The sequence below is a fragment of the Myotis myotis genome, unplaced genomic scaffold, assembly GCF_014108235.1.
Source record: "Myotis myotis isolate mMyoMyo1 unplaced genomic scaffold, mMyoMyo1.p scaffold_m19_p_1, whole genome shotgun sequence".
NCBI classification, from domain to species: domain Eukaryota; kingdom Metazoa; phylum Chordata; class Mammalia; order Chiroptera; family Vespertilionidae; genus Myotis; species Myotis myotis.
In genome coordinates this window covers 55,033,095-55,049,032 of record NW_023416313.1, presented here as the reverse complement: position 1 = coordinate 55,049,032, position 15,938 = coordinate 55,033,095, and the positions used below count along the sequence as shown (strand labels likewise).

Sequence of the window (15,938 nt, the reverse complement as noted above, 5' to 3'; positions counted from 1 at the left end):
GGTGCCAGGAGCGGGTGGGAGCAGGGCCAGCACCGTCAGCAGGTGTGAGCAGCGGCTGCCAGCCCCGATCACCCCTCAGGAGCAGGGGGAAGTGGAGAAGCCCTGAGGGGCGATCGGGGCTGGCAGCTGCTGCTAGCACCCACTGATGGCGCTGAGTGATTGGGGCCAGCACCAGGCACCGGCAGTGGGTATGAGCGGCAGCTCTGGCACCGGCAGTAGGTGGGAGGGAGCCGGCACCGGCAGCTGGTACAAGCACCGGGCGGAATCATGGTGCACAGGAGCAAAGAATTTTTAGTAACCACCAGAGGCTCGCCCTGATAACAGCGACCGGCTCCCCACCTTGGTCTGGCTCCCCGCTCACCTGCTCCACCATCCTGCTGTGGCTGATGTCCACCATGTTCTGTGCTCTGCCGCCTGCTGCCGACGCCCACCATATTCCACGCATGCCCCCTGGTGGTCAGCGCACTTCATAGTGACTGGTTGTTCTGCTGTTTGGTCTATTTGCATATTAGAGTTTTATATATATACTAGAGGCCCGGAGCACAAAAATTTGTGCACTCGGGGAGGAAGGGGGGGTCCCTCAGCCCGGCCTCTGCCCTCTGCCAGTCTGGGACCCCTCGGGAGATAACGACCTGCTGGCTTAGGCCTGCTCCCAGGCGGCAGAGGGCAGGCCCAATCCCTAGATGCAGCCCCTGGTCGGGCTCAGAGCAGGGCCGATTGGGGAGTTGGGGCACCACCCCCTGTCATGCACAGAGCAGGGCGGATTGGGAGGTTGCGATGCCACAATGAGTCACGCTCAGGGTAGGGCCAATTGGGGGGTTGGGGCACCGCCCCCGTCACACTCAAGGCAGGGTCGATGGGGAGGTTGCGGCGCCACCCCCTGTCATGCACAGAGCAGGGCCAATCAGGGGGTTGGGGCTCCGTACCCTGTCACGCACAGAGCAGGGCCCATCAGGGGGTTGAGGAGCTCCCCGCTGTCACTCACAGAGTAGGGCCGACAGGGGAGTTGGGGCACCGCTCCCTGTCACACACAGAACAGGGCCGATCAGGGGTTGGGGCGCCACCACTGTCACACTCAGGGCAGGGCCGATGGGGAGGTTATGGCTCTACCCCATCACACACAGAGCAGGGCCCGTGGCAGGGGTGTGTGGGGGGGCTGGGGCGCCGCAGCCTGTCACACACAGAGCAGGGCAGATAGGGAGGTTGTGGCCCCGCACCCTGTCACACACAGAGCCGCAGGGCGATCAGGGGGTTTGGGCGCTGCCCCTGTCACGCTCATCCTGGTGCTGGGAGGCCTCGCGGCTCCGCTGATTCCAGTGCTGGGAGGCATATTACCCTTTTACTATATAGGATAGAGGCCTGGTGTACGTGTGGGGGCCGGCTGGTTTGCCCTGAAGGGTGTCCTGGATCAGGGTGGGGGTCCCCACTGGGGTGCCTGGCCAGTCTGGGTGAGGGGCTGAGGGCTGAAGCTCCCAACTGCTCCTTTTTTTCTTTTTTTTCTTTTTTTATTCTGGGCCAGCTTTAGCTCTGAGGCTGCTGAAAGCAGGTATCTGGTTTGTTTAGGTTCTATAATCGAAACAATGTATAACTCCAGCTCTGAGATCCCGGCTCGCTGAAAGCAGGTTTCTGGGGTTTTGTTTAGCTTCTATATTTGTTAAAATGTTTCAAACTGCAGGCTCAGAGGCCGGCAAGGGAGGCGGGGAACGTTGGTTTCCTCTGTCACTGAAGCAAGCAAGCCTCATGTTAGTTTCAAGCTGCCTGGCTGCCGGCCGCCATCTTGGCTGGCAGTTAATTTGCATATCGCCCTGATTAGCCAATGGGAAGGGTAGCGGTTGTACGCTAATTACCATGTTTCTCTTTTATTAGATAAGACTAGAGGCCCGGTGCACAAAAATTTGTGCACTCAGGTGGGAGAGGGGTCCCTCAGCCTGGCCTGTGCCCTCTCACAGTCTGGGACCCCTCGGGGGATGACCACCTGCTGGCTTAGGCCTGTTCCCCAGGTGATTGGGCCTAAGCTGGCAATCAGACATCCCTCTGGCAGCCTAGCAGCCTCAAGGGATGTCCATTTGCCAGCGGGGAGCAGACCTAAGCTGCAGTCGGACATCCTTAGCGCTGCTGAGGAGGCAGGAGAGGCTCTCACCACCACCGCTGTACTGGCAGCCATCAGCCTGGCTTGTGGCTGAGCAGAGCTCTCCCATGTGGGAGCACCCTGACCACCAGAGGGCAGCTCCTGCATTGAGCGTCTGCCCCCTGGTGGCCAATGTGTGTCATAGTGACCAGTCATACCCAGTCCTTCTGCTGTTAGGGTCAGTTTGCATATTACCCTCTTACGATATAGGATAGAGGCCTGGTGCATGGGTGGGGGCTGGCTGGTTTGCCCTGAAGGTTGTCCCGGATCAGGGTGGGGGTCCCGCTGGGGTGCCTGGCCAGCCTGGATGAGGGGCTGAGGGCAGTTTTCAGGCTGGCTGGCAACTGAAGCTCCCAGCCTCTCCTTTTTTTCTTTTTTTTTTTATTCTGGGATTTATTTACCTTCTATAATTGAAACTTTGTTGCTTCCGGAGCTCAGAGCTGGGCCGCAGCAGGTGGGGAACCTTGGCTTCCTCCATCACTGGAGCAAGCAAGCCTCCTGTTCGCTTCAGCTGCCTGGCTGCCGGCCGCCATCTTGGTTGGGTTAATTTGCATATCTTGCTGATTAGCCAATGGGAGGCATAGCGAAGGTACAGTCAATTACCATGTTTGTCTATTATTAAATAGGACTAGTATAGATAGATAGATAGATAGATAGATGATAGATAATTAACATATAACATTGTATTAGTTTTAGGTGTACCACATAATTGAAAACTGATTACTATAATAAGTTTAGTTAACATCTATCACCACACATAGTTACAATTTTTTTTTCTTGTGATGAGAACTTATAAAATTTACTCTCTTGGCAACTTTTAAATATGCAATGCAATATTATTAACTACAGTTACCATACTGTACATTATATCCCCAGGAATTATTTATTTTATAACTGGAAGTTTTTATTTTATTTTTATTTTTTTAAAATATATTTTATTGATTTTTTACAGAGAGGAAGGGAGAGGGGTAGAGAGTTAGAAACATCGATGAGAGAGAAACATCAATCAGCTGCCTCCTGCACGCCCCCTATTGGGGATGTGCCCGCAACCAAAGTACATGCCCTTGACCGGAATCGAACCTGGGACCCTTCAGTCCGCACGCAGACCGACACTCTATCCTCTGAGCCAAAGCGGTTAGGGCAAAGTTTTTATTTTTTACTGTCTTCACCCATTTCATGCACACACATCCCTTCCCCTGGCAACCACCAATCTGTTCTCTATCAATGAGTTTGTGTGTGTGTGTGTGTGTGTGTGTGTGTGTGTGTGTGTGTGTGTGTGTATCTGTGTTTCTGTGTGATTTTGTTTTTGTTTTAGATTTCATGTATAAGTGAAATCATTTGGTATTTGTCTTTCTCTGTCAAACTCATTTTACTTAGCATAATACCTTCAAGGTTCATCCATGTTGTTGCAAATGGCAGGATTTCCTTTTTATGCCTGAATAATAGTTCGCTATATGTATATATGCCACGTTTTCTTTATCCATTCATCTATTGGTAGGCACCTACATGGTTTACATGGTTTGACTATTGTAAGCAATGCAGCAATGAACATGGGGGTGCAGTTCACATACATTTCCAATGCAGAGCAATTTAGTTTCACCTCAGCTTTCTACACCTGGGAACCACACCCCAAAGGCACAGGATAACAGTGGGATTCGGTTATTAAACAAAACATGTTTTCCATGTAGCTTATTAGAAAAGTACAGGTGTCAGAGGGGAGGGGAGAAGGGGGGCTGGGTGAAAAAAGGTAAAGGGATTGAGAAAAAAAAAACACTTCATAGACAGACAACAGAATGGTAATTACCAGAGGGAAAGGAGATGGGAGGGAAGGTAGGAAAGTGTCAAAGGGGTCTAAATGGTGATGGAAGGAGACTTGACTTGGGGTAGTGAACACACAGTACAATATACAGATGACATCACTTGGGTTCCAGGGTTTTAAACTCATAATGATGGTGTTCCCTTCCTCTCAATAAATTTGGGCATTTAATTAACATTTTTTAAAATAAAAAGAATATATATCTTGCAACCTCTCTTCAGGGTAATGCAGGGACATAGCCACAGGTACAAATACACAGAGGGCCCTGGAGCCTCCTGGGTTCGTGAAAATGGGGAAGTGGCACGTGAACAGGGGGCAGGGCCACGTGATCAGCAGGAAGTGCACACATCAGTTGCAGAGACCGTCCTGATTCCCAATCCAGCTCTGCTCCATCCCAGCCGGGGGAAGCACCCAGGCCTGGTTCTCACCTGTGAAATGGGAATGATGTGCTGGGCTGGCTCCCAGTCGGCAAGGGCTGGGTGGCAGGCTGACTCTGACTTTCTGCAGTAACAGGAACGGGCCAGCAGAGGGCGACAGCCTCTGCCGCCTCCCAAGGCAGGCAGCTGGGCTTGGCGGAAACCACACCTGGTTCCCCTTCAGAAGGTGCAAGGGGGAGGCTGAAGGATGGCTTTGGGGCCAGGTGGGCATCCAGCTGCCCTGGGAGGCTTGTTCTGCCTCCCACTCTGCAGACGGGTCCCCTCTGGTGGCCGCACTGCGCAGGCTGAGCCCTCCAGGAGCTGGACGTCAGCACAGACTGGGTGCTCTCGGCATTTCCTCGGGTGGCTGGGAGAGAGGAGGGGTGGAGTGCCCACCTGGTGTCTGCACCCCATCTGCCTAAAAGGGTCAACCCCCCGGCCCCTCCCAGACTGGTTTGAGGACCCTGGGGCTGCAGGCAGGACCTGGGGAACTGGTGACCGGCTGGGGCCCGGGCTCAGCAGGTCCCTGGAGCTGCAGGGGAGCGCTGAGGGTGCCTGTGCTGAACGGGGCCCAGGGGATGAGAGATGCTGCCACGGAGCTGGGGTGGCATCGGGGACTTGGACCAGGAGGCGCCGGGGCAGAGCCACGTCTCACAGAGCGAATGCGGGAAGTCTGCTAGTTTGCAGACCCTGAATCAATTTCATTTCGAGGTAAAACAAAACCTGCTGGAGAGGCAGGCGGTGTAAGCCAGACGGGAAAAATCATGGTACTTTGTAACCTAAGCCACAGACAGCGAGGGGAGGCGCGATGTTCTCCACGCAAGGCCCTCGCCCCAATTCAGCGGGAATCCGCCAACTGCCAAGGTTCCCGGCTGGGAGGGACCTTGGGACAAAGAGAGCAGCCGCCCAGAGGCACTGGTGCCATGACAGGGCCCCTGCTGCTCTGGGGGAGGTGGGGGTGAGGCGAAGGGTGAAGCCCATCCGAGCAAAGGGCCGCAGGGTGAAGGACCCTTTCCCAGAGGTCACAGGGCAGGGAGACAGATGCTCTGGGCAGCGGAGGGTTGCATTTTCAGCTCTGTCCTTTAAGAGGCGTGTGAGGATGGAGGAGAGGCCACGTGAAGACGAGGGGAGATGGAAGGGATGGGGCCAGGAGCCCCCAGAAGCTGACCAGGCAGGAAGGACCCTGCCCTGGAGCCCTCTGAGGGAGCACAGCCCTAGACGCCCTGATTTCAGATTCTGGCACCCAGATGGGAAGAGTACTTGTTCTTGTTGGTTTAGGCCAGTCTGTAGTCATGGGAGCAGCAGCCTCAGGAAATAGGCCCCTCTTTTGGGGGGGTTAACCAGGTTCTGGGAACAGCTGAGCCCTGTGCTCCGAGGCAGGGGAGGACACACACACACCGTCCGTCCCCCCTCCCAGCCCCCCCAACCCCCCCACTCCCCCCGCCCACACCAGACCACTGCAGGGCTCACAGGGAGATCCATCCCTGTGTCTGTGCCTCCGCCGTCTCCTGCTCCCTGGGGCTCCTCCTCAGTGACAGTGCAGTGGGCACACCAGGCAGGCTGCTTGGTGGAAGGAAGTACAGGCCATGTGGCTCAGGGACTCCCCACCGCCTTGCCCAGGCCCCAGCTGCAGGATGATGCAGGGCACTCCCCAGACCCGCCTTTACCTCTCTCCCAGGCCTTCCCCTAAGGCAGCGGTTCTCAACCTGTGGGTCGCGACCCCTTTGGGGGTCGAACAACCCTTTCACAGGGGTCGCCTAAGACCATCGGAAAACACATATATAATTACATATTGTTTTTGTGATTAATCACTATGCTTTAATTATGTTCAATTTGTAACAATGTAATTGGGGGTCACCACAACATGAGGAACTGTATTAAAGGGTCACAGCTTTAGGAAGGCTGAGAACCACTGTCTTAGGTGTGGTCTTTGTTGGTTTCAAGAATATTTGGCAGGTGGAAGGGAAGGATATTAAATTGTTAAAGACGTCAGGCTGAGGGCTGAATGTCTGCATCTGGAGGAGAATCTAGACTGCTTTACCCCTCAGAAAGCCACAACACTGAGGGGGGCCCGTGGCAGAATAACACACGCTGGAGGTGCGGGCCCATGGGCATGTGGGTGGCCATGGGTTTCAGCAGAGGCACCAAGCTGTACAGCATCTGCTCTCAAAGCCACACAGTACATAGTATAAGCTTAAGGATGAGCAAGGTTACCTATAAGTCACTCAATGGCATGCCCTCGCTTTCAGATATAAGCCTCCATATAGGACTGTTTAATGCAGAGAATAAACACACATCCAGCAATCCTATGCTTCCCTTACAGCAGTGGTTCTCAACCTTCTGGCCCTTTAGATACAGTTCCTCATGTTGTGACCCAACCATAAAAGTATTTTCGTTGCTACTTCATAACTGTAATGTTTTTTTTTAATTAAATCTTTATTGTTCAGATTATTACATTTGTTCCTCTTTTTTCCCCCCATAACTCCCCTCCTCCCAGTTCCCGCCCCACCCTCCGCCCTCACTCCCCATCCACTGTCCTCATCCATAGGTGCACAAGTTTTGTCCAGTCTCTTCCCGCATCTCCCACACCCCTTTCCCCCCCAAGAATAGTCAGTCCATTCCCTTTCTATGTCCCTGATTCTATTATAATCACCAGTTCATTCTGTTCATCAAATTATTTATTCACTTGTTGATAGATGCATATTTGTTGTTCATAATTTGTATCTTTACCTTTTTCTTCTTCTTCCTCTTCTTAAAGGATACCTTTCAGCATTTCATATAATCCTGGTTTGGTGGTGATGAACTCCTTTAGCTTTTCCTTATCTGTGAAGCTCTTTATCTGACCTTCAATTCTGAATGATAGCTTTGCTGGATAAAGTAATCTTGATTGTAGGTTCTTGGTATTCATCACTTTGAATATTTCTTGCCACTCCCTTCTGGCCTGCAGAGTTTCTGTTAAGGTTGAGAAATCCACTGACAGTCGTATGGGTATTCCCTTGTAGGTAACTGACTTCCTTTCTCTTGCTGCTTTTAAGAGTCTCTCTTTGTCTTTTGCTCTTGGCATTTTAATGATGATGTGTCTTGGTGTGGTCCTCTTTGGATTCCTTTTGTTTGGGGTTCTCTGCGCTTCTTGGACCTGTAAGCCTATTTCTTTCACCAGGTGGGGGAAGTTTTCTGTCATTATTTCTTCAAATAGGTTTTCAATGTCTTGCTCTCTCTCATCTTCTGGCACCCCTATAATTCTGATGTTGGTATGCTTGAAGCTGTCCCAGAGGCTCCTTACACTAACTTCGTATTTTCTTCAGATTCTTTTTTCATTTTTCTTTTCCAGTTGGGTGTTTTTTGCTTCTTCGCATTTCAAATCGTTGACTTGATTCTTGTGCTCCTCTGGTCTGCTGTTGGGAGTCTGTATAATATTCTTTATTTCAGTCAGTGTATGCTTAATTTCTAGTTGGTTCTTTATCACAACATCAAGGGTCTCATTAGATTTCTTGAGGATCTCCCTACATTTATCGGCAGTTTTTAGAAAATTATTGAAAGACCTTAAAAGTGTGGTTTTGAGGTCTATATCTTCCATTTCTGACATTTGAGTCCTGTTTCTTTGTCTCCGCATTTTTTTTGTTTTCTTGGTGCACCCCCTAGTGGTCTTTGTGCGCAGTCTTGTTGTAGTTAAGCCTTGATTGTTGTAGGTAATACTAGAGGGGATTTGAGCTCCAGGCCAATTGGCTGTGAGAATCAGCTGTGTCTGCAGTGAGAGAACTTCTGTCCTCTGGGGAGGTGCTAATCTAGCCTTTGCCTGAGGCTATCCGGCAAATGGCTCTGTGCAGGGCTTGGGCGGGGCGTGTCCCAGGGGATCAACAGGGCGGCTGAGCGAGCAGTTATGGCTGCTCTCAGTCCTGTCCCAAGGCTCTGCCTCTCAGTGTCCCAGCAACCGCTGCAAACCTCGGAGAGAAAGCTGCCCTCGAGTTCCGACCGAAGCCAGACAGTCCCGCTTCTCCCGTTTGAGTCTGGGTCCCTAGAGACTCACCTGGATCTGGAGCTCAGAATCTGAGACTCCCTCCCAATTGAAACAGACAACCGCACCCTCAGCCGCCAGCCCACTCCACACGCACCTCCACACCTTTGTATTTTCCGCACTGCGCCTCCTCTGAGTCTCGGTATGTTATTCTCTTTCCTCCTAGTTGTAGAAATTCCCCTCAGTCAGCCTTCCTGTGGTTCTGGATGATGTCCGTTCTGTCTTTTAGTTGTATTTTTGAAGTGGTTGTTCGAGGCAGCAAACACCGGCGTTAACCTATGCCACCATCTTGGTTTTCCCATAACTGTAATGTTGCTACTGTTATGAATCATAATGTAAATATCTGATATGCAGGATGGTCTTAGGCGACCCCTGTGAAAGAGTCGTTCGACCGCCAAAGGGGTTGCAACCCACAGGATGAGAACCACTGCCTTAGAGTCTTTTCTCCCATCTTCTCTCCTCCCTCAGTCCCTAGACCTTCAAATTTTATTCTCTCTCCTTCCTCTTCAGAGCATCTTCCGTGCTTCCTCCGTGCCCTGCCTACCGTGACTCTCAGACCAGGGAGCAAACTCTTCGTCGTTAGCCAGTATATTTAACATCCTATTCTAATGTATTTTCCTTTGGACAACTTCATCTAAGTCCAGATGTTCCCAAAGGCAGGGGGTGAGGGGTTTTAAAAAGGAGACACTGGCAGGGAGCCCGGACTTACGTTTGTATGACCCGCAATGTTCGCCTCATTGCTCATCTTTTTGTTTTTCTTGATTGAAATAAAATAGACATGGTGCATCTGAGATGCTGAGGCCGATATCAGGACCTCTAGTTTTAAATTTGAAGAACAAAATCAGCACATTTTCCCCTCAATAATTTCCTCAACCTGCCCACTAACAGTGCATATCAAGTCTTTTTGGTCTGGCCTATAACGACCCAGGAATGGCTGGTGTGGTGGGAATGCTTCCTGTTTTGTGTGTGCAGGTTCAGCTGTGACTATTCAGTTACATTTACAATCAAACTGGTCTTAGGATGGCTGTGGGGCAGCTGGCTCCTGACCAAAGAAAAGATGTGGAGTGGGCTGCTACCTCCTGGCCCAAATGAAAGCGCTGTTGAGTTTAATTCTGAAGAGAGACACATGAGAGAACTCTGAGCTTAACTTCCAGGACGATAAAGAAGATGGGACCATTACAAAAACAGAGATCTCAGATTTCCCTACAAATGGACCAAAAACTGAAGCAGAGGTGAATGCAAATGCATATAAAGAGTTTCCTTCTGGAATTCCCTTACATATGTGGGATAAATTTCAAGAATTTAATTAAAAACACTCTGAACAGAAAATCTCAACTTCAAGATTCAGGAGGAAAAATAGAAAAGACCTCAGAAAAGGTGAATTAAAGAACAAAGAAGAATTTCATAGTGAATAGTCCTCATGTGGAACCTAGCAGAAGGAGCTTACTCAGTATTTTGGAGTCAATGACAGGTTTAAATCCCCTGTTAAAAGAAAAAAAAAAATTGAGCCCTAGACAGTGTTGCTCAGTGGTTAGACTTCCAGCAGAGAGAGACACACACACACAAAAGGGTCGCAGGTTTGATTTCCAGTCAAGGGCACATATCTGAGTTTCAGGTTTGATCCCTGGCCCCAGTAGGGGAGTGTGTGGGAGGCAACCAATTTATGTGTCTCTCTCACATTGAGGTTTTTCTCTCTGTCTCTTGAAAGAAAGAGGAAGAAAGAAAGAAAGAAAGAAAGAAAGAAAGAAAGAAAGAAAGAAAGAAAGAAAGAAAGAAAGAAAAGAAGAGAAGAGAAAAGAAAAGAGAAGAAAAGAAAAGAAAAGAAAAGAAAAAGGAAAGGAAAGGGAAGGAAGGAAGGAAGGAAGGAAGGAAGGAAGGAAGGAAGGAAGGAAGGAAGGAAGGAAGGAAGGAAGGAAGAAAGGGAGGGAGAGAGGGAGGGAGGGAGGAAAAGAGAAAAGAAAAGAAAAGAAAAGAAAAGAAAAGAAAAGAAAAGAAAAGAAAACATTGAGAAGTCGGGCCTTGAAAGGAGCATAGTCCAGGCTGTGGAAGAGTGGACTATTGAGAAGGCTGAGGGACTCAGCAACCAGCTAGCTAGCCACCCACGAGCTTGGTGTAAAATTTCCAAAGAGATTGCCTGCCATAACTTTGTAAAAGCCAAAAAGGAAGCTGAAAATTCACAGGTTGCTCAAAAAAAAAAAAGAAGAAGAAACTTGCATGTGGATTTGAAGCAAAGAAGAGATTGGAAACCAAAAGCAAATGGGATACATATAACTTGCCAGAGTTCTCCAACTCATTGTGTCTTTTATTGAGTTTTTGCTTGAGTCTTCAATTGCTCAATTCACTGAAATGGAAATTCATAGAAGTGGAAGAAATAAGCATAAAATTTAGGGGTTGATTGTCAGTCTTTTTCTAAAGAGTTCATCCTATTGAAGTGAATGGAAAGGAGTGTTCTGTTATTTGTATCAGGGTGTCCCAAAATTCACGCAAGAAGTAATTTTGTTAGAAAACACAGGTTTATAATTAAAAATTGTAAATTTTTATTGATTCATAAAGTATACAGTATAGGGTTATGTATGGGATAGCACATAAGGTAAATGGCCTCCACAGCTTTGCTGGCACATATGCAAAGCCATGGTCTTCATTGGTCTTCATTGTTCCTGATCCTGGGCCATAATTGGTACTTGGTAATGCTTATCAAATTGAAGGGATTGAAATCAAAGGGCAACAGATATTAGAATCTGATTCAATAAACTAAGTAAAATTAGGCTTTTATTTATTTTTTGTTGTTGTTAATGCTCACGCAAAATTCAAATCTCGAGTGAATTTTGGGACACCCTATACAAGGAATCCAAGCACACATAGGGAGTAGGATAGACTCCTCACACACAGGACCCAAGACAGGCATGTCCCCGCAGCCTCTGCCTCCTCTTTCTTTTCCCGTATCCACTTCCTTAGAGCATCTAGTGACCCCTGCAGGCAGGCCTCACCAGTCGGCTCCTGTGGAGGCCTTGCCAGAGTGGCCTCCTTTGAGGCCTGTCTGGTTGGGAGCCCACGCTCAGCCTGTCCCAGTGCCAGCGCTTGCCCGCTCCGCCCTACTGTCCAATGTGGATGGCCATTTCAGTTGAGTGGGAGGCACTATGGCAACATCAGATGTAGCAGGAGACACGTGTGATAAGGGGAGCCACAGCTCATAAGTCCCCACTCTTCGGGGGCCTGGGTTGTGGAAAGATCCAAAACATGGTCCAGCAAATAGGAGTCGGGTGGGAGGGAAGGATTTGAGGGAAAGGAAGAAACCTATTGTCTTGGGTTCACTCTGCTGGCATGGCATTTAGAACCGGTTTTATTTTATCTGCTTTCATTTGAATTAGACATTGTACTCATTCAAGCAGTAAAATGGGAACATTATTCTTAGACCCACGTTGCCTGAAAAGTGTGGTCACGTGTCCTCTTCATCTGGTCACAGCAAAATAAGGATTGTTTTGGATCAGTAATAACTTCGATTCCTGAAGCTTTGACATATGCATTTATTACGCCTGGGATGCCTGAATTAGATTAGTAATGTAAATGTCAGTGATTGTTACCTGAGATTAATATGTTCTGGGCCATCCGTATGGCATGAATGTAACTATGATTTATCAAGTACCTCAGACTAAAACAGCTCATGGAAGATCAGTCATTTTGAACGTCATGGCACTGGTTCTGAAAGTATGGTTCGTGGTGCGTTCTTGTTTAGGAGCCCTCAAGATGTTTCTGATTTTCAGCAGAACACTCTATTTCTTTCACCAAAAGCAGAGTTTGAATGTAATCTCAAGTTTGCTGTAATTAGTCCTGAGTACCAAGTTAGATGCCTTGGCCCAAACTATAAATCAGAAGTTAAACATGGTTCTCCAACTGATCATAAATCTCAAACTCCATATTTTAAACACGCATATTGTTAGTGAAACAGCTAAGGGAGGGGCAAGCCAAGGACATGAATAAAATGTTACCTGAACTTAGAGTAACAGTGCAGAACCTCAAATTTAAAATCTTATTGATTTCTCTAGGGAGAACCAAGATGGCGGCATAGGTTAACGCCAGAGTTTGCTGCCTTGAACAACTACTTCAAAAGTGAAACTAAAAAAACGGAACGGACATCACCCAGAACCACAGGAACGCTGGCTGAGTGGAAGCCCTACAACTAGGAGGAAAGAGAAACGCATACGGACACTCAGAGGAGGCGCAGTGCTGAAGTCAAATTCCGAGGTGCGGAGTGCACAGAGCGGGCTGGAGGCGGAGGGCGCGGTTGGTGTTTTCAATCGGGAGGGAGTCGCAGACTCTGAGCTCCAGATACAGGCGAGTCTTTAGGGATCCAGACTCAAACGGGAGAAGCGGGACTGTCTGGCTTCGGTCAGAGCGAGTGCAGCTTTCTCTACGAGCTTTGCAGCGGGTGCTGGGACTCAGAGAGGCAGAGCCCCTGGAGACAGGACTGAGAGCCGCCATAACTGCTCTCTCCGGCCCACCCTGTTGATCCTGTGCGACCCGCACCACCCAAGCCCTGCACAGAGTCATTTGCCAGATAGCCTCAGGCAAAGGCTAGATTAGCACCTCCCTAGAGGACAGAAGTTCTCTCACTGCAGACACAGCTGATTCTCATAGCCACTTGGCCTGGAGGTCAAACCCTCCCTGGTATTAGCTACAACAATCAAGGTTTAACTATAAGACTGCGCACAAAGACCACTAGGGGGTGCACCAAGGAAGCATAAAAAATGCGGAGACAAAGAAACAGGACAAAATTGTCAATGGAAGATATAGAGTTCAGAACCACACTTTTAAGGTCTCTCAAGAACTGTTTAGAAGCCGCTGATAAACTTAATGAGATCTACAAGAAAACTAATGAGACCCTCGATGTTATATTCGGGAACCAACTAGAAATTAAGCATACACGGACTGAAATAACGAATATTATACAGACTCCCGACAGCAGACCAGAGGAGCGCAAGAATCAAGTCAATGATTTGAAATGCGAGGAAGCAAAAAACACCCAACCGGAAAAGCAAAATGAAAAAAGAATCCAAAAATGCGAGGATAGTGTAAGGAGCCTCTGGGACAGCTTCAAGCGTACCAACATCAGAATTATAGGGGTGCCAGAAGATGAGAGAGAGCAAGATATTGAAAACCTATTTGAAGAAATAATGACAGAAAACTTCCCCCACCTGGTGAAAGAAATGGACTTACAGGTCCAAGAAGCGCGGAGAACCCCAAACAAAAGGAATCCAAAGAGGACCACACCAAGACACATCATAATTAAAATGCCAAGAGCAAAAGATAAAGAGAGAATCTTAAAAACAGCAAGAGAAAGAAACTCAGTTACCTACAAGGGAATACCCATATGACTGTCAGCTGATTTCTCAACTTTAACAGAAACTCTGCAGGCCAGAAGGGAGTGGCAAGAAATATTCAAAGTGATGAATACCAAGAACCTACAACCAAGATTACTTTATCCAGCAAAGCTATCATTCAGAATTGAAGGTCAGATAAAGAACTTCACAGATAAGGAAAAGCTAAAGGAGTTCATCACCACCAAACCAGGATTATATGAAATGCTGAAAGCTATCCTTTAAGAAGAGGAAGAGGAAGAAAAAGGTAAAGATACAAATTATGAACAACAAATATGCATCTATCAACAAGTGAATCTAAGAATCAAGTGAATACATAATCTGATGAACAGAATGAACTGGTGATTATAACAGAATCAGGGACATAGAAAGGGAATGGACTGACTATTCTTGGGGGGGAAAGGGGTGTGGGAGATGCGGGAAGAGACTGTACAAAAATCGTGCACCTATGGATGAGGACAGTGGGTGGGGAGTGAGGGCGGAGGGTGGGGCGGGAACTGGGAGGAGGGGAGTTATGGAGGGGAAAAAAGAGGAACAAATGTAATAATCTGAACAATAAAGATTTAATTAAAAAAAGAAAAGAATAAAATAAAATCTTATTGATTTCTCTAATACCATTTTTAAAAATATTTTTAAAATATAGAATTTAGAGAGAAAGAAAGGAGAGAGAGAGAGAAACATCAACATCAATCAGCTGCCTCTTGCACCCTCCTCCACTGGGGATTGAGCCCACAACCCCGCATGTTCCTTGACTGGGAATGGTGCATGGGATGATGCTCAATCCACTGAGCCACACAGGCCAGGCTCCCCTGATACCTTTTGTCTTGAATGTTATCTAGATATTTTAATATCTTATTGTTTACTATGATACAAGTTTGAATTCTTAAAATATGAAGATTAAATTTCAAAATATCCAAATGTTCATTTGTCAGGTAAAGATATCACTTTTGAAAATGTACTTCTTGCCCAGCCAGTGTGGCTCAGTGGTTGAGCATCAACCTATGAACTAGGAAGTCATAGTTCAATTCCCCGTCAGGGCATATGCCCTGGTTGCAGTCTCGATTCCCAGTGGGGAGCGTGCAGGAGGCATCCGATCAGTGATTCTCTCTCATTATTGATGTTTCTATTTCTCCCTCTCCTTTCCTCTCTGAAATCAATAAAAATATACTTAAATTTTTTTTAAATGTATATCTTGCTAAACTATAAAGAAGTATTGTATGAGGTTGATATTTAAATACGATTCAGCCCTGGCCAGTTTTGCTCAGTGGATAGAGCGTTGTCCTGAGGACTGAAAGGTCCCAGGTTTGATTCCAGTCAAGGTCACGTACCTCGGTTGCAGGCTTGATCCCTGGCCCTAGTCGGGGCGCATGCAGGAGGCAACCAATCAATGCATCTCTCTCATCGTTGATGTTTCTAGCTCTCTCTCTCCCTCTCCCTTTCTCTCTGAAATCAATAAAAATATATTTTAAAAAATAAATATGATTCAAATTGTGTATCTTTTTTAAGAAATAAAGTTTAGCCGAAACCGGTTTGGCTCAGTGAATAGAGCGTCGGCCTGCGGACTGAAGGGTCCCGGGTTCGATTCCGGTCAGGGGCATGTACCTGGGTTGCGGGCACATCCCCAGTGGGAGGTGTGCAGGAGGCAGCTGATCGATGTTTCTCTCTCATTGATGTTTCTGACTCTCTATCTCTCTCCCTTCCTCTCTGTAAAAAATCAATAAAATATATTAAAAAACAAAACAAAACAAAATTTCAACCTCTTAAAAAAAAGAAAAAGAAATAAAGTTTAGAAAGCCAAATAAATAAATTAATTAATTAATAACTAAAAACAGATAAAATCAAACTAGTTATTTGCATCTGAGCACTCTAGACCTTTTTATGTTGAAGATATGCTTAAAAATATCTGATGATTATTTCAAACTAAGAAACTACTTTTTTTTTTCCAAAAATTAAAATAAAATTATTTCTCCCAGTACAAAAGAAGAATCTTCCCCATAAATTTGCAATTTTCACGGACAGCAACAGATACAGATTTCTGGCAGTTAAAGGACAGTCTCTTCTTCTTTTTTTTTTTTTAATGTTTCCAGCCTCACTATCAAGAAAAGCTATATGCTAATGAATTTGATTGGGGATCAGAGGAAAAGAAAGAAATTCAGGATGACTTTTTGTGTCCCAGCTTGAGCAGCCA

The 15,938-nt window shown here is 47.3% G+C and overlaps 1 pseudogene; it reads left to right on the top strand.

The window, feature by feature from the left end:
- The first annotated feature begins 9,432 nt into the window (after positions 1 to 9,432).
- On the top strand, positions 9,433 to 10,770 carry LOC118677196 (annotated as a pseudogene).
- The last annotated feature ends 5,168 nt before the right edge of the window (positions 10,771 to 15,938 follow it).